At 36.9% G+C, this 19,364-nt stretch overlaps 1 protein-coding gene across 2 annotated transcripts in view; it reads right to left on the minus strand.

The window, feature by feature from the left end:
- LOC121737583 (5-hydroxytryptamine receptor 1-like) overlaps window positions 1–19,364 on the minus strand; it is a 163,644-nt gene that overhangs the window by 45,161 nt on the left and 99,119 nt on the right. Inside the window, exon 4 of one of the 2 annotated variants that reach the window (XM_042129241.1) lies at window positions 10,311–10,342. The exons of the other annotated variant lie outside the window; for it this stretch is intronic. The gene's annotated coding sequence lies outside the window, so the exon portion shown is untranslated. The remainder of the gene's footprint in view (window positions 1–10,310; window positions 10,343–19,364) is intronic. 2 annotated transcript variants of the gene reach the window in all.

The following is a 19,364-nucleotide window of genomic DNA, read 5'->3' on the forward strand; positions in this document are numbered from 1 at the left end:
CCGTCTTAAATAAAATCGTCGTACGAATTTCCTTAATGACATAATCTAATAACACCAGTGATCGATCGACTCATCACAGCAAATTGCTTCGGGATACCACAGTATATTGCAGCAGAGTAACTCTGCCATGTCCTTGAAATTCACAGTACAAACATACGAGTACCTCCATTGTTGTTTGATATAACATACCGAATACATAAAGTGATAAAATTATTAGCTCCAATAATTATATCCAGTTAATTTCATGAATTTATCTACGTAAATAATATTATACTGCATACATGCAAACGTAGGCAGTTATGTACAGCAAAATAACAATATCACAATGCCTCTACGAGCGTTAAACTTATGTGACTAGGAATTGGAATTTGGTCCCATTAGAAATTAGAATGCATCTCAAATAATTATTTTCATCAGTATCCATTCATTTCACTTTTTGTTTAATGAAAGATGGACCGATCTAATAGGAAACAAATCAGAAAGACGTTGCAGTAAAATAATGCAAGGGGTTTTCAAGTTTTTAAAAATCCCACACCACCCCCAGGACACTCAGACGATTTAGTATGAAGATGCCGTTCTACAGGGGTTCCCAAACTTATTATAGTAGACAGCTACTACCCACTTTCAGAAAAAAATATTTTAGCGTCCCCATTGTCTCAATTTGAAATGCATCCAGATGAAATAAATCAATCCCCAAGTCTCTACATAATGCCCCCATTTTTTTGTGAAATGTTTATTTAATGTGGTATGTGTATATATGTGTATGTACTGAATAAATGTTTTTGTCTAGGTTCCACACCGCCCGGCCCCCCTTTAGACGGCTTTAGACCTTCAGCCCAGCCCCATAAGGGGGCGTTATCGCCCACATTGGTGTCTTTGGGAAAGGCTGCTGTACTATAAAGTTTATACTGTGATGACGCTGAGCCGAAATATTGCAGGTACTGGTAAATCGAGCCGCGCCTTTATTTTCTTAATTTATAGCTTCATTTTATTTATTAACGATCATTCTTGACCTAAACTGTATTACAATGTAACTTTTGCCTGCGGCTTTGTCCGCGTGACAAAGTATTACTTGCAACAAACATTGATCTATCTTATCTAAAATTATACAATTTTTATACACTAGATAACCCGTAATTATAACTTACATACATCCTCATAAACCTCTCCTGAACTTCCACGAATGCTATCAGCCAAATCTGTTCAGCGGTTCACAAGTTTTAGCGGGACATACAAAATATAATATAATGCTTTGTTATTCATATCTAGATAATAATATAATTATTTTAAGCCCTATCTACAAGTTATACTTGAGTTTTTATCCGTAAAAACTGACAATTAAAAATTTTCTAACTAGGAACAAAATTTATGACTCAATTCTAGAGTTACTTTGTTTAACGCTGCACTTTAATCTAAAAATAGCCTTTCCGGGGAATTTGCTAGAGAAACCTGGGTCCTTAGCCATAATACTTTCGTCAATTTCCCTGTCTGATTTTGAAATTAAAATTCCCTTCCCTATTCCCTTCCTTACCTTACCATGTAATCCTTTTCCCTCTTAAAATTCCGGCGACGCACCTGCAGCTCTTTTGCTGTTGCGTGTGTCCATGGGCGATGGAAGTTGCTTTCCATCAGGTGACCCGTTTGCTGGTTTGCCCCCATAATTCATTTAAAAAAAGATTTAACCAACGTAAGCGACTTATTGTTATATTATCATTATAAATATTCTAAATGCTTTTTGTTCTTTGTTCGGTTATATAAAAAAAAAAAACTTCGTGTCTGTCTGTCTGTAACCGAACGAACGAACCGAACTGTAATACGAATTTTATAGTCCCATCCCGGGACTATAAGTTTCGAATTAAACAGAGGATTGTTAATATCGATATAACATAAACTATCTTCTGTGCATTTTTCGACAAAATGCACGGTTTTCTTCACCTTTTGGCTTCGCCGTTGTCGGTTAAATAAAACACTTACGTAAACAATATACGCCGGATACTTTGTATACATTATCTGTGTATACATGATGTAAACAGACGAGCAGGTGTTAAAAGTGAAATGGACTGTAATGGGTGTATTCTAGATGTATTACACCACAGATATAGTTCAAGATAGATACCGCATGTCGCTCCATTTGTATGAAAACGAGTCGAAAGACGAGCATTGCTCGTCGTTTGGGAACGCGATATGGCACGTGAAGTACATACACATGCGGTATCTATCTTGATCTATGTCTGTGTATTACACCGATAATGTAGAGGTAAGAAATAGCTTGATTGAACATCAAATAAAAACTTTTATTATTTCACTCCTAGTGAAATCTTCTTTAGCGTTCCGCACGTTCTGCGGGGCTAAAAATATGGTCGCTTTCGAGAATCATATTATGAATCATAATATATGATTCATATTTTTAAAATCTAGAAATGGTACCTCTGCTTGCAATTCGTGTCTAGTAATTCGTACTAATTTGACATTAATCAGTTTGACAGTTGTGACAATTCATTTGCTGAATTGATTGAGAGGAATTGCTAAATGTGACCATTTGAGCCCCAACATGGATAAAAATGTGAACAAGCGTTAAAACTTAGGAGCTAGGACACTAATTGATATGATCGAAATTTCGTAAGGAATGTTGACGTTGATCACTGACGACGTGGTGTAAAAAAAAAATATCCACAGCCGAACATAATATAACCTCCTCGTTTTTTGGAAGTCGGTTAAAAAGTAACATAGATCTCAATTTCAAAATGTGTGGCAGCCTCTGCTGGTTCGTGTCGGCGGTAGCGCTCCTAAAGTTACTTTCGACTTTTATGTTTCTATGTCCAGCAGTGGACGACTATAGGCTGATATGATGATGATGAACTTTTTCCGAGCTCCTATTTTTGTATAACTTTATTGTTTTATTAGACTTAGATGCTATACATATATATATCAGAACGAGCGAAGCGAGCCCTAGTTCATCCCACAACCTGAGCACTTTTGTGTTGTCTTTAACGGAAAAACTATCACGCCTATTGATTTGTGCTTTAACTTTAACATAGTAATTTTTATCATAATAATAATATAATAATATCTATGGACGCTTCACACCACGTCAGTCTGGTCTGGTATTTATTTATATAATATTATGTAAATGTGTTATCATCGATCACTCAAGTTTTGATTACTATTTAAATTTAAAAACTGGCTTAAATATTATATTATTACGAGTACCATGCAGCAAAACGACGCGAACCTTCACAAAGCTCGGCTTTTAGTTTAAAGTCACCGATTACATAATATTGTTTCGAGTAGTAAACGTCAGAGAGCTAAGCTAGTTGTAGTGTAATAAAACTGTATGGGCATGTGTTGCATGTGCAAGGGGCTTAAATCGTCTAAAATTTTCTATACATGTTCAGAATTTTCCGTTTGAGGAAACATTGAACATGTTAGCGTGTGAACATACCTTTAGCTATGCTATTAGAAGTTATAAAAAGACATGTTATTTATTATGTACTTACTTTAAAAGGTAGGTAAACGGGATCGACAAAAATTTAAAATAAATAATAATTATTTATTTATTTGTTTTTAAAATTAGGGAAATATTATGTTTGTGTTAGACTGTCTGTTCTGCAAAACAGGTGCCTCACTCCCGAAACTGATATCGATTTCATTTTCGATTTCAACGGTTTTTGACACTTTAGACATCTAAAATAGCGCTATTTTAGATGTCTAAAGCATGTCTAAAGTGTCAAAAACCGTTGAAATCGAAAATCGAAATCGATATCAGTTTCGGGAGTGAGGCACCTGACTGATGAAATTTTGCATGAATATACTTTACATTCCGGCTAAAAAATATAGTGTTCATACGCAGTAAGCTACAAAATTAGGAGCAACAAAATTTCGAGCAAAAGCTAGTAATATATTATAACTTTCAGTATCCCACCGAGCTATAATGTTACGTCGGGTTGTACGAGCTATCTATCGTGCTATAGCGATGCCCGATAAGCTGCAGCTAACTTCCTTATTACTTTCAAACTACATATTTCACAAAGCACTTTCTAGAAAACTTCTAGCTAACATTTTTCTTCATCTACATAGAATGTATTGTTTGTCTTTTCAATAAAGCGAATTTAGTGATGTTGTGTTATACGAAATTCATAATAATATTATAATACTATGCTAAGTTTAAAGAAATTGGTATTCTAACTGTTGCTGCTCAATACATTTTGGATAATGTATTGTATGTTAGAAAGAATTTAACTAAATTTAAAACAAAAAGTGATAGTCACGGTAGAAACACTAGAAATAGGCACAAGCTGGAAATACCAGTGATCAGACTTAGCAAAATAAGTAAATCTTTTAAAGGTCAATGTGTACGCCTTTACAATAAAATCCCGGAAAACGTTCAAAATCTATCAATTAATAAATTTAAAAAAGTAATTAAAGAACGTTTGTGTGCCAAAGCCAACGATTTCCTAAACGATAGCACATCTTGGGAGTAGGATGGCTGCTTGCAAGGCTGCTTCTACATTTATTATATGTGACTTACAATTGTGTATTCATATTGTACCTATAGATTAAGTTATTTACATTGTAAATTTTATTTTTTTAAAAGACAAATTTTCCACTTTTTTACTAAAAAGTGGCCCCGTGCGAGTTTCTTACGCCGGTTCTTCTCGCCGGGTTAGTTCCCGAACCGGTGGTAGGCAACATGTAGTTCAACGTTCTGAAAATATTTGATTCAAATTTATTCAGAAATAAAACAATTTTTTTTTTAAATGTCGCCCGCAACTTTTGTTGCGCCAAAATTCGTTTATCGCGCGGGAACCGTATATTTTTCCAGAATATACAAATTCAAATTAAAATTTAAAATTCATTTATTTGCTGAAATAAGGTAGGTATATGGTGTTATAGAGGTGTTCAAGTTCTCTTATTTTTTTTTTATGAAATAAGGGGGCAAACGAGCAAACGGGTCACCTGATGGAAAGCAACTTCCGTCGCCCATGGACACTCGCAGCATCAGAAGAGCCGCAGGTGCGTTGCCGGCCTTTTAAGAGGGAATAGGGTATGATGGGAAGGGAATTGGGGAGGGTCCCTACCCTAGGATTGGGCCTCCGCTAAACTCACTCACTCGGCGAAACACAGCGCTAGCGCTGTTTCACGCCGGTTTTCTGTGAGAACGTGGTATTTCTCCGGTCGAGCCGGCCCATTCGTGCCGAAGCATGGCTCTCCCACGTATAAATCTTATTTCCCACGTATAAATCTTATTTTTTTATTTGCGATTGTTATTCAACTTTGCGACTGTTGCTGGTCGCCCCGCACCTCCCCCGCGGGCGAAAACTAATGGGGTGAATGAGAGCCGCAAGGCTACGAAGAGCCGCAAGGTGGAGTCTTCGGCTTGGCAAGGACGAAGGCAGGAGGTGCGATGAGGAGGGCTTCATACTGGTGGAGAGGAGGAAGAAGCCCGCCGCCCGCAACCATCGCGGCACCGCACCATATGTACCTGAGCTGCGTCTGCGGAGCGAGGTCCCCGCGACGCCCCTGTACATATCCCGCCTGCACTGGTCCATGGAGGTCCAGAAGAAGACGACACTGCGCCTGAGGGTCGAACGTCTGAAGTCTCGCCATAAGGTTAACTTTAGCTCCTTTGTGGTGAGAGTACCGACGAATCTTCTGTCGACTTTCGAGCCGCCGGAGTTCTGGCCGATGGATGTAGTCTATCGGAGGTTCCGGGGGAGACTCCGGAACGAAGCGAGTCACGTCGCCGGCAAAATGTGACAGTGTTAGTTTTTAAGTATATATAAAATATGTATGTTAGTTTTAAGGTATTTATTATATAATTATATGTATGTTAGATTTAAGGTATTTGTTATATGGGCCTCTGATGCCTGAATTAAATGATTTGATTTGATTATTTTGCCTTTGGGTATCCTATGTCCTTAACCAGGTCTCAAAGCATTCCCACATAAAATTTCAGCAATATTGGTTAAGCGGTTTAGGCTTGAAAAGGTAACAGACAAACAGACACACAGACAGACAATCTTTTGCATTTATTATATTTACGGACTAGATATTTTCACAACTTCCATGCATCAAAATTGTATGTCTTCTTATTTGTCTCTTTATTAAACTCCATCAAAATCGATTGAGCTAAAGCTAGAAGAGGTAACAAAAGGGAATTATCAAGTAAGCTGTAACCCCAACGTCGAAACAGATTAACGCAAAATAATCGCATAATAACTTATGAATTATTCAGGGGAGAATATGGAGGAAACTGCCAGAATATGCCGATATAAACGATTTATCTTGAATATTTTACAATATGTTTCATTCATGTTGGTAGATTACAAGTGATGTTTGCAGGGAAACAATAAAATTCACAGCGGAAATAGAACCTCCTTTTTTGTAAGTTGGATAAAGAAGACATCAAACATAGAACCTCCTCGATTTATCTAATGTATCTAACATGCGGAAAGCCTATACAAGCTTAATCTGATACCCTCGAGCATGTCGCGAAATCCCCTCTTGGGCTCCTCTGCTATAAAAATGCACAGCATCACCTCGTCATTCTACAATGTCAACTGAACCTTATAGTCATAATATAATAATACTATTTTAGAGCGCGGCTCTTGACTCGGAGGTCGTGGGTTCGATTCCCGTGTTGGAAACTTGTTATTTCTAAGTTTGGTTAGGACAATGCAGGCTGATCACAAGTAAGATGATCCATGCGTCGGATGGGCATGTAAAAAGTCGGTGCTGCACCTGATCTCTCGCCAGTCGTGTCGGTCTTCCGTCTTACTGGGCTATGGGAGTAAAGGAATAGAGAGTGCTCTTGTGTACTGCGCACACACTTGGGCACTATAAAATTACTCCTGCGTAACTGGCCTGGTTTCAATGAAACTGGCCACCGTCACCGATACCGATGTGGGAGTTATTATATATTATTATTATTATAATGCTATGATGCCAGTACCACGGTCAGACGTGTCACACAGATACGACAAACTTCCCTCTTTTTTCGTAGAGGGTAAAACAGTTAAAAGCATCGCGTTGTCTCGTCACCTTGCAATGTACACCGACCCTAAGGGCCGCGCGACACCGGAATGGCAGCAGCGAGGCGAGCACTTTTAGTGTCATGTGATTTTAAACTTTATCTTCATATCCTACTAATATTATAAAGAAAGTTTGTTTGGATGTATGGATGTATGGATGTGTGGATGTATGGATGTTTGTTACTCTTTCACGCAAAAACTACTGAACGGATTTTAATAAAAACTTTGCAATAATATAGCTTATACATCAGAATAACACATAGGCTACAATTTTAACCGACTTTCAAAATGGGGGAGGTGTTATGTTCGTTTTCTTATGTTCAATGATTACTCCGCCGTTTGTTAACCGATTTTCAAAATTTTTCTTTTGATATATAGGGTATCATCCTAATTTGGTATTATATTCACAAAAGTGATGATCTGATGAAGGATCCATAAGTAATCGAGGGAAATCCTCAAAATTTATAGGGAAACATGTGGTGATTTTGGTTTCGTGAAAAGTATTCTAAGCATATGCTACCAACAAGTAAGATTTTGCACCGAGGTATACCTGGTATACCGTGGTTCGGAAGGTGCTGAGAGAACTCCTGATTCTTTATAGATACAAGTTTGGGAGTTTCGGCGTTGTTTTAAGAACGGAAAGTATATGCTACTATGCAAATTACATTCATCATCATCATCATCATCACTACCATAATATTATACCATGCATCGTCCCATAGTTATGACTTATGAGCCTATAATGTCCCTGCTATTGGTACTTTTCATAGTCTTTTGGATCGAAACTCGAGTTTGTCAAGCGATAATTAAAAAAAATCTATACCTACCTAATATTATAAACCTGAAGAGTATGTTTGCTTGAACGCGTTAATCTCAGGAACTACAGGTCCGATTTAAAAACTTATTTCAGTGTTAGATAGCTCATTTATCGAGTAAGACTATAGGCTAAATAATATTACGCTAAGACTAATACGACCGAAGAAACTCAGGAAAATGTGGGAAAAACGGAGGAAATATAAGAAATTACCAACTACTGGAGCAATTTTTAATGGCAATATTAAGCACAGATATAGAGTAGACCAAGTGAAGGGAGTAGGGACATAAGCTACTTTTTATGGGAAAATGTACGGTTTCTGTAAAATTCCTAATTTACGCGGGCGAAGCCGCGCGGGACATCTAGTTACTGTAGTAAAAATATGTAGTATCGCTTGAGAAATCGCGCCACGAGCGGTCACGGGCGGCCGTAAACTTCTCAAGCGATACTATGTATTACAATAATGAAGATAAAGTTTAAAATCATATGACACTGAAAGTGCTCGCCTCGCCGCTGCCATTCCGGTGTAGCGCGGCCCTTACGATCATTGTAGGCCTGTGTTCAAAAGATATCTTAATTTCCCAACTTTGAGATTAGCTCTCGACAAAGATTAAAACGTGGATTAGGGAAGTTAATAAAAGTACATCTGAAGCCAAAATTTCATCGCTCTTTTAGAATTAATTCTATTTTAAGATTATTAAGTGATCCCTCGAAGACAAAGCTTGGGGAAACCATTATTATTTTTAATTACTTCGATCGAAGCTTTATTTAATAATCTGGTGAATTTTTTTGCGTAAATACAAGGTGTAACATAAATGAGTGATCCAAAAATGTTTCCTTTACGTACGAGTAACAGCTGTTCTCTAAGTTTTTTGGTGGCGGAAACCTTTTAAGAAGTGACATTATTTATGGTCCCCTTAAAGTTCCATGCCCTTATTTTTCAGGGCATTTGTAAGATTTTTCTTTCAATCTTTCTTTTCATTATTTATCGATATGATGTCACCATATCGATAAAGTATAAATAAATAAAAATAAATAAAAAATGTTTTATTTCTGAGTAAATTTGAATCAAATTTTTTCAGAATGTCTACCTGATGCCTACCACCGGTTCGGGAACTACCCCGGCGAGAAGAACCGGCGTAAGAAACTCGCACGGGTTCCACTTTTTACCAAAAAAGTGAGAGAAAAATTATTCTTTTAAAATCTATATACCAAATTCATCTTCTCATCATTTAATAGCACATTGGTTTGGACTTGCCTAACATTGGGCAAAGTAAACTTTATACATTTAGTTTTACTAGAATTTAAAAGTAAGTTATTAACATTAAACCAATGTACTATTTTTGAGAGAGCACTGTTTACCTCGTCGTAGTTCGACTGTTGTCGCTTCACTTTAAAAATAAGTGAAGTGTCATCAGCAAAAAGCACTATCTCATTATTATTATCCTTTACTAGATAAGGTAAGTCATTTATATAGATGAGAAAAAGAAATGGGCCTAAGATAGATCCCTGTGGGACACCTAGTTCTATTTTGGTTCCATTGGACCTTTTACTATTTACCTCAACCCTTTGAGTCCTATTTTTAAGGTAAGAAGTCAAAAGGCTGAGAGCAGAGTCCTTTATGCCGTAGTGGCGCAGTTTCCTGATCAATGTAGCATGCTCAACACAATCGAAGGCTTTGGAGAGATCGCAAAACACACCTAAGGCATCCTGCGACTCCTCCCAAGCTTCAAAAATACTACAAAGAAGTCCTATACCAGCATCCGTTGTGGATCGACCCTTAGTAAATCCGTATTGGTTATCGTGCAGCAAATTATTTAAATTAAAATGCACTAGTAATTGTTTTAAAATATTTTTTTCAAATATTTTACTAAAGGTCGGTAGAATCGATATAGGCCTGAAATTAGTGGGATCCGATTTAGTCCCGGCTTTAAATAAAGGAATAATCTTGCTATGCTTCATCAAGTCAGGAAAAACACAATTTTTTATGCAGTTATTAAAAATCATTGCTAGATGAGGAGCTACGATATCAATTATTGATTTAATAATTTTTGTAGACATGCCCCAGAGATCTGCAGTATTTTTAATATTCAACAATTTAAAGGTATCAATAATATCTCTGGGGTTAATTTCTCTAAACTTAAAATTGACATCACACTCCTTTACATTGTCTCTGAGTAGCTTTTCGGCAGCTTCAGGTGAAGAATTTAAATTTTTAGTCGTTGAGACCGGAATGTCAGCAAAAAACTTTTCAAAGACCGTCGCAACTTCTTGATCATTAGTAATCTTTTTATTTTCAAAGTATAGTTCAAAATCAGAGCTGCGACAGGATACATTTCCAGTCTCACCAGCTATAACCTGCCATGTTGTTTTTATTTTATTTTTAGAGTAAAATAAAAACAACATGGCAGGCATGGCATATAAAAACAAAACACATGATCAAATTCAAACAAAAAGTTACTTACCGCTTCGAATGCTTCTGTGAGTTGCTCGATATCTGAAATAAAAGAAAATACGTCAGTACATACAAATATTGCTAAAGTTAATAGGACCTTTTTCTCTGGTGATCTATACTTATAAAATGCATAAGTATCTGAAACCACCGAACAGATTTTGATGAAATTTGGTATAAATATACTTTGAGTCCCGGGAAAACACATAGGATACTTATCATCTCGAAAAAATGTACGGTTCCCGCGCGATAAACGAATTCATCCCAACGGACTTTCGGGCATCAACTAGAGTTAGAGAGAACAAGTAGTAAATGTTGCTCCAAAAGTTACACGACCCTTTTCTCTGGTGATATTCCATAAGGGCTAAAAGGTCCGGCCCATTAGGAATTATCCCTCGATCACTTAGAGGCGACAGTGAGGAGGGCCCATCAGGTGCGTCACCGCTCGTCAATCATACCAGTAAACTATCACGTAACATTAAAGGACATTATCTGAAAGAAAATACCTCCATTTTCTTCAAAGGAAAAGGAGGTTGTGGATCAGTTGTTTAGAGTGCGCGTTCGATACAAGAGTTGGAAAAAAACTACGGGTTGCACGCAAAGAGTACTGGTAGAACTAAAAAAAAACAGCAGGTACAGGCAAACGTATTCGCCGTGTGGTAGACAGAGAGGGGTGGCTAGTTTTTTCTTTTGTTTACTCTCCCTACGTCGAATCCTTGATTAGGTCACATGTCCTGAGTCCTGACTAGAGTTTAAATTATTTCGCCCATATCCCAAAAAAGTGCACAACACCGCTAAAATAACGACGCCGTGTTTTGAAGAAAATAAAATATATTTTGTCGTTCACTTGGCAATATAATCTATACCTAATTTTCGGAGTACAATGAACTGAGCTGAAATAGAACGTACTTAAGAGATATTTTGTCAGAAATTGCGCAACGCAAAATTGAAAAAGACGGTCCTATTGTGAGTATTTTGAAGAGATCTTCATTGGATATTGAGGTAAAATTGGAATGTCTTCATTATGATCCCTGAGACATACAAGAATTTACTGCCATCGTCAGTTTTGTAATGTCCTGGAAAACCTCAGTAAGGCTTTAAGTTTATTGTTTAGGATATCTTAATATCCTTGTATTTTAAAACTTGCCGATTATAATATTATGTTATGACCGATTATAAAAAAAAAAACGTGTGGCACTCGGCGACTGCCTCAGTAGCTACAGCTGCATAGCAATAGCTAGTCTAAACGCATACGTCCAGTCGCACGCACACAAATATCGTGCCGACGTCTGCCGAACTGAAACTACGATAGACGTTGCACGGCTTTTAACGCTGCATTGCTGTACCGGTCGGAGTGAGGGGTGTTAGGTTTATTGTCGTTATGACAATGTGTATGACATGTTAAGTGACAGTATAGTGTTGCATCCACGCCATGACAGTGTCATCAACATGCCATACTTGTAGGTCTGTAAGTATCCTTGTGGTGATGTTTTTGTTTACAGAAATGTAAATATTATTCTGAACAAATACAACGTCAAAACAAGGTTTAATAACAGGCAATTTACTCTAGAAAAGGCACAAATCATCAACCTTAGTTTCTACGATTATCGTCCTTAAAGCGTCATCATAAGACCCTGCCAGAGGTAAAATAATTCTGAAAGGTCTGTATGTATAAATTGATGGAAAGCTCTTCACCAAAACGTTAGTGGAGCAGAGTGACAGGTTTTACTGTCACCATAGATACAGGAAATGTAGACATGACAGAGCTTAGACTAAGCAGTGTTTTTCAACCTGAGGGTCAGAAGCTTCTGTAAGAAGGTCGCCAGAGGTCGAGATAAATATTTCGGTAAAAAAAAAACTAATTAAGATAAAAAAGATATATTTAGTAGGTAGGAGAATTTTAATACAGTTATATACATTTTGATAAACGCATATACTTACTTACATGATAAATAATTAAAATTAAAAGATGAGGGGTCGTAAAATATTTTTTCATACCAGGTGGGTCACATCATAAAAAGTTTGAAAATCACTGGACTAAAGAGACAGTTCTCAACTGGATGATGATGATAATATTTGGTTCGAAGAACAAAAATGATAATAATATGAATTATTTTTCCTGTAATCTAAGCGCGTTTTCCCCAAAGACTTCTATTTAAATAGAATTCTTTGGTTTTCCCAGGAGTTAATTTTTGTCGCTTTCATAACGTCCATTTTTAACTGAGCATTAAAAAAAACGATAAAAATTAAACTACGACATGCTGCTATCAAGTCTTAACTATCAAACAGTAAAAATAGAAGACTTCGCTTAAGGGTCTAGAACAGAATTTCATTTTAAACCTGAAGAAATACGACACCTTTTAAATACTTGATTTTTATTGAAGAAATATAGTTATTTGTATAGAAAGAAATATAAGCTCTAAGAATCATTTTCGCATAATAAAAAGATTACCTCTTTAGGCATAACATCGTATTTTATCATTACTAGCTATTTGACCGAGCTCCGCTCGGTATTCGATAAAACACGAATAAAATGACATTTTCTAAAAATGATTCCTAGCTAGATCGATTTAACGCCCCCGAAACCCGACACTAAATTTCATGAAAATCGTTGGAGCCGATTCCGAGATTCCAATTAAGTATACATATAATATATACAGGGTGTAACAAAAATAAGTGATAATACTTTAGGGTGTGTACGTGTTCCTTGTAGAGAGTTCACTGTGAAAGTAGCAGCTCTGAAAGACGATTTTTTTTTTCACTTTTGTATGGGCGAGGGCCCGAGCGGCACGAGTTTCCCCATACAAAAATGAAAAAAAATTTTGGTCTTTCAGCGCTGCTACTTTCACAGTGAACTCTCTACAAGGAACACGTACACACCCTAAAGTATTATCACTTATTTTTGTTACAACCTGTATATGTATATATATATATACACAAGAATTGCTCGTTTAAAGATATAAGATATTAGGTGCCGGTTGGCAGCGGACGACATGAAGCAACTGCAGACGACGCGACGTGTCGTCGCGACAATACTGGTTTCTATGTATTTCTATTAAGGCCCAGTAGTCCCTAAAATAAGCAGGTCGATGTCTGTCAGTACGAATATCGACGTTAAGGACATTAAAATAACATTAATATCAGCGCGCCTTGTACAGTGGCTGTTACGCGCTCGCCGCGTGCCTTGATAATAGAAAATAGGAGTAAATCCCTTTTGTTTTTAGTATTACACAAATAAAATATATCAAATCGTTTACGTTAGGTTACGACACATATACTACATTTTTTGTTATTTATAGAAAGTGTATAATTTAGCCATAAATGATTTAATTATGAAAAACAGCGTTATAACAGTCATCTTTGAGATTTTTTTCTATCGAGCAGAATTTTTCAAATTGTGTACTGATATACCTTTGCGTATAGGAATTTTTCTCAATTTTAAAACGGTACTTATTTTGTACTTAAATAATGACATTTCCTTTACTAAAAACGTGTTTTAAAAAACCCATTTTACGTAGTTGCAACAAACACAGCACCTTAAATACCCTGCGCAGCTAACGACACGAAGTTAGCGGCACATTCATAGAAATACATAGAAATGACACTTCGTCTGCTGCAACTTCATGTATAATAGGCGGCTTCCAATTTGTATCTCACTTCATTTTCAGTTTTTTTTCGACAGGTCTCGCCATTTTAAAGCGCTCGTCAAAACGTTTCGTTTTCGATAAGACATTAATTGAATGAAACAGGACTCCGAAGCTCGTTTGAATTAAGGAACAAAATGAAAGGAAAAGCAAAAAAACATTAACGAAAATTGTATTGTCCAACCTGAATACCTTACAAATCTTACAACAACGATGTTACTAATTAATTTCGAGATATTTGGATTTTGAAATCATTATTCTTACCCCACTGTTGGAGAAATATTATCTATTTAGTCGTATAATATAACGACAATGAAGTATGAAAATGGATGGCCATTTTCACAATGATTGTAGAATGTAGGGGAAGGCAATTATTGGAAAGAAGGAAATCGCGTCAGATTCAAGACGTCATATGTAGTAGTCAGAATACTGGGTTTTATTTAGGAACACACGTATACGTGAGTTTCATAAAATTTAATATTAGATATTTATAATAATAAAATTACACACTAGCAAAACTAACCCTTCTTTATCTCTGATAAATAGAATCGAATAGAAAATAGAACTCATGTGAACTCATGTCATGTGAATTACAAACCGAAAATGTTTGGAATTGACATGACATGAGGCTAATATCAAGTTCATAATATTATGAATTTATCATCATATTTTATCATACCCATTACGCTTGCATAAGGCTGCGTTTCCTTTTTTTTTTAATTTATTGGGAGCTGGAAACGAGTCCTTTGCTCCGGCTGCGTTTCCACCAGAGATGTGTTGCCAGGAATGTGTTTTTAAGATCTAATATTTATAAAGTCAATGATTTCATCGAGGACAGCACACCTTGGGAATAGGGTGGCTCCGTGTAGGTTACTTTTCTTTTATTTTTGTTACATAGCTGTAAGCCATAACATTGTAACTTTTCATTTTTTAGTAAAAGATGACCCCGTGCGAGTTTCTTACGCCAGTTCTTCTCGGCGGCGGGGTAGTTCCCGAACCGGTGGTAGGCAACGTAGTTTCTTCGTTCGACTTTCAAAAAGTGTATCATGATACCCATTTTGAATAAAAATATATTTTATTTTATTTATTTTTATTTAATAGCATCGCCGCGCTAAGCGATGTCATGGCAAGCTTACAAGTCACGTCAATGAAGCGATTCTATTGGTTCTTAAAACCACATTCTTCGCAATGTAACATCTCTGGTGGAAACGCAGCCTTACGCATAAAAAAATTTATGGAATTGACACAAGTCAATTCCTTTTGTAAAAAGTTGAGATAGAGAAAATGTGTACCCAGTTACCTATTATACCTTCGTTTGGGCAAGGCCGTTACCAATTCCGCACTTACATCTACACCGTCGGAAACGCATGAGATTGTAATCTTATGCTAATCTCACCGTAATCTCACGTATCACGTAGGCGTTTACCGTGACATACCCCGTGACAAGATTGATCGGTCGCCATTATACACAAAATACCATAGGCCATGTTTAATACAGGGTCTAACAAAATAAAGTGCTGATACTTAAGGGTAAGCATGTATCTCCTTTAATATGAGCACGAGATGGCGGACCGCGGTCCGCTTTCGGACCGCCGACCCATTGTGTGCGGACCAAGCATAATAATATGTTCGAAGATGAACTTCGTTAAAAAAAAGTAAATTTCGGTCTCGATATACTGATATTCATCAGTTGATGAACATGTAGCAACAAAAATTGTCACTTTTCTCATTGATACAAACAAAATATACCTTCGTTATTTCCGTAATTAGGTACATTTGTTTAAAAAAAATTTAATGTGTGGACCGCGAAGGTCATTTTACTTCTTAAAACGGACCCCGAGTGAAACTAATCGGTGACCCCTGATATAGAGTTTGTCAATTCACACTGCAACGCGACGTGTAGTTGCATTTCAATTTGTATTGAATTGATAGATCTGCATGACGTTTCACGCAATTGAAATCCGTCAAATTTTTACGTGGGAGAGATTATTACGCAGATTATCAGAAAGGGTTGTTCAGGGAAGTAGCTAACGCAGTTTTAATACAGCTGAACCTACATTATTTCTTTTTTTCCCCACCCCACTACTCCCACACCCACCGTCCACGGCCTGCCCGCACGCAGATTATCAGAAAGGGTTGTTCAGGGAAGTAGCTAACGCAGTTTTAATACAGCTGAACCTACATTATTTCTTTTTTTCCCCACCCCACTACTCCCACACCCACCGTCCACGGCCTGCCCGCACGCAGATTATCAGAAAGGGTTGTTCAGGGAAGTAGCTAACGCAGTTTTAATACAGCTGAACCTACATTATTTCTTTTTATTTCCCCACCCCACTACTCCCACACCCACCACCCTCGGCCTGCCAGCACGCAGATTATCAGAAAGGGTTGTTCAGGGAAGTAGCTAACGCAGTTTTAATACAGCTGAACCTACATTTTTTTTCCCCACCCCACTACTCCCACACCCACCGCCCACGGCCTGCCAGCACGCAGATTATCAGAAAGGGTTGTTCAGGGAAGTAGCTAACGCAGTTTTAATACAGCTGAACCTACATTTTTTTCTTTTTTTCCCCACCCCACTACTCCCACACCCACCGCCCACGGCCTGCCAGCACGCAGATTATCAGAAAGGGTTGTTCAGGGAAGTAGCTAACGCAGTTTTAACACAGGTGAAGCTACATGTAACATGACTGATTTGGTCGTCAGCTCTCCGTCGATACTACTGATAGATACATTACTACTCAATAGTCAATACTCATAGATCTAAACTCCCCTCCCGCGGGCGCACCCCCGCCTTGGTAGCGCCCACTTCGAAACGGGCGTAAATCGCAATATTTTAATTTCGCCATAACTTCTAAACCAAACGTCCAATTTTAATCATTCAAAGACCAAATATTGTCCACTTAAACTGTACTTTGAGATGAAATAATTTATTTTGATAAGGATTGTTATAGATAAACGTTTTTGTAGATATTTATAAGATCTACATTTACTTAGAACATTGTATGGTTTTATCTTTTATAGTTTAGGCAGCGTACGCAAAATAAGTAAATTTTCTGGTTGTTTCCGAAAAACTGAAATATCTTACGGAACCCTATATTTTCCAAAATAAAAAGTACGCTACTTTTTATTTTGGAAAATATAGGGTTCCGTAAGATATTTCAGTTTTTCGGAAACAACCAGAAAATTTACTTATTTTGCGTACGCTGCCTACTCGTAAATAATGTAGCTTTCGAATGGTGAAATAATTTTTAAAATCAGTCCAGTAGTTTTTGAGCCTATTCGTTACAATTAAACAAACAAACAAACAAAGTTTACCTCTTTATAATATTAGTATAGAAGTGTAGATAAGATGTTACGCCCTGTATACGTCCAAAGTATATAAAAACTAGCTGTCCCGGCAAACGTTGTTTTGCCATATAAATAATTTTTGGTATGAAAAATAGATGTTAGCCGATTCTCAGACCTACTCAATATGCTCACAAAATTTCATGAGAATCGGTCAAGCCGTTTCGGAGGAGTACGGGAACGAACATTGTGACACGAGAATTTTATATACATATAAGAATATGGTCTGAGCTTGGTATTGATTGGCCTACAATACCCTACAATCTACAGAATATTATTATCAGATCTTTACATGAATATTCATATTTTCGGTTACTTTTGCCATTTCTAAGAATGATAAGATCTACAAAGGTTTTGCGTTTTATTCTGTACTTTGCGTTCTCAATAAAAGGCAACTTAACTGGAAATAATCACATTTTTCTAGTTAGTTTCTAGTTTTGTAGTAAGTGACTAGATGACTAAACGATGAACCGTGTTCAAATCCATGAGACTTATTAGACATTAATTGTACTGATAATGATCGACTTCAAATATCCGTTCTCTACACTACGGATACAAGCTGAGTCCCGAGAAAGGACATATAAGAAGTTCTACGGAGCGAACTCACGGAACAGTTTTCTCCCGCGCCCGCCGCGGTTGCGGAGCTGCGGTTTTATTTCAGAACTCCACGAGACCGGTGGTTTGTGCGGGCCCGCAGCCGACGCAGCCGCGATCTGTGGGGCTAAAAATATGGTCACATAGCAATTCCTCTCAATCAATTCAGCAAATGAATTGTCAAAACTGTCAAATGTGAAATTAGTACAAATTACTAAAATACCGTGCGACAAGGCTTTAAATGAACGTGGGCACTGCTGGTGAAGGAGAACTGTCAAAAATGAGGTTTTTGTATGATGGCAGCGTTAGTTCCTTTTTTCGCCACGTTCATTGAAGGCTTTGTCGAGCTGTAGACATGAATTGCATGCGGACTTGCATTTTGCGATTTTAAAAAAGTGAATCATATTATGATTCATTATATGATTTATCTTCTCTTCTCACACCTTATTTATCATTTTAATAGTCACTTCTAACTCATCCCATGTCTGTGCATATCAAAGACACTAACTCAGCCGCTCGTAAGATTGATCTGATGGAGGTTTATTTTCCTTTATATGATCTGTGTTATCTTTCTGTACAGTCACGAGCTGTAAATGTGGGATATTTTTTGTAGAAATTATCAATACTATAAAATGCGAAAGTGTGTATGTCTGTTATATCTTTTCGTCCAAGCCGCTGAACCGATTTTGGTGAAATTTAGTAGAGAGATACCTTGAATCCCGGGAAAAGACATGGTATACTTTCGTGAAGGAAAAATGTACGGTTCCCAATGCGATAAACGAATTTGGCGCAACGAAGTTCCGGGCGTCAACGAGTAATCTATCCATTATTCTAGTTATATTTTTGCGTAGTAGTAAAAACTTGATAAGGAATACTCCATTTCACTATTTTACTACCTGCCTCGCTTTCGATCCCTGTGGGAAATTGGAAGGAAAGTGAGGAAAAGCACGCTCTAGATATTCCTAAAAGTTATAGTTTAACCAAGAATAAAGTAAGAAGGATTACTTAAAGACATTTGCTAGTAGTTTTAGGAGTTCTGCAGTTATGAAATTACTACCAAATTCGTCTTTGTGGTCAGACTGTGTGTTTTCCAAGTAACAAATAAGCTGTTTAAACAATAAGCTCTATAATATTTCCTTCTCTTGTAAAAATAAGAATGTTAAAATTAGCCATGTCAAGCACTGTATCTAAAATTATACTACTTAAAATATTTTGGCGGTCTTATAAATAAAAGTGTCCTTTGTATAGCCAAGTCTACAAAAATAGGTAATCAAATTTTAGAATATGGGTCGTCCAGAAATAGTACCTCTGTTTTATTAATTGACTCAAGGCACAAGGAGAAAAATTTTCGACTGAATATTTAAAATGGTTCGTTTAGATAGTTTACTTATTTAAGAAGGAACTAGATGTTGTCATGCTACAACTATAGGTTGTTCTAAAATGAAAACTATTCAATATATTTAGTTGAAACCAAAAGTGCA

This window comes from Aricia agestis, chromosome 21 (genome assembly GCF_905147365.1).
Source record: "Aricia agestis chromosome 21, ilAriAges1.1, whole genome shotgun sequence".
NCBI lineage: Eukaryota > Metazoa > Arthropoda > Insecta > Lepidoptera > Lycaenidae > Aricia > Aricia agestis.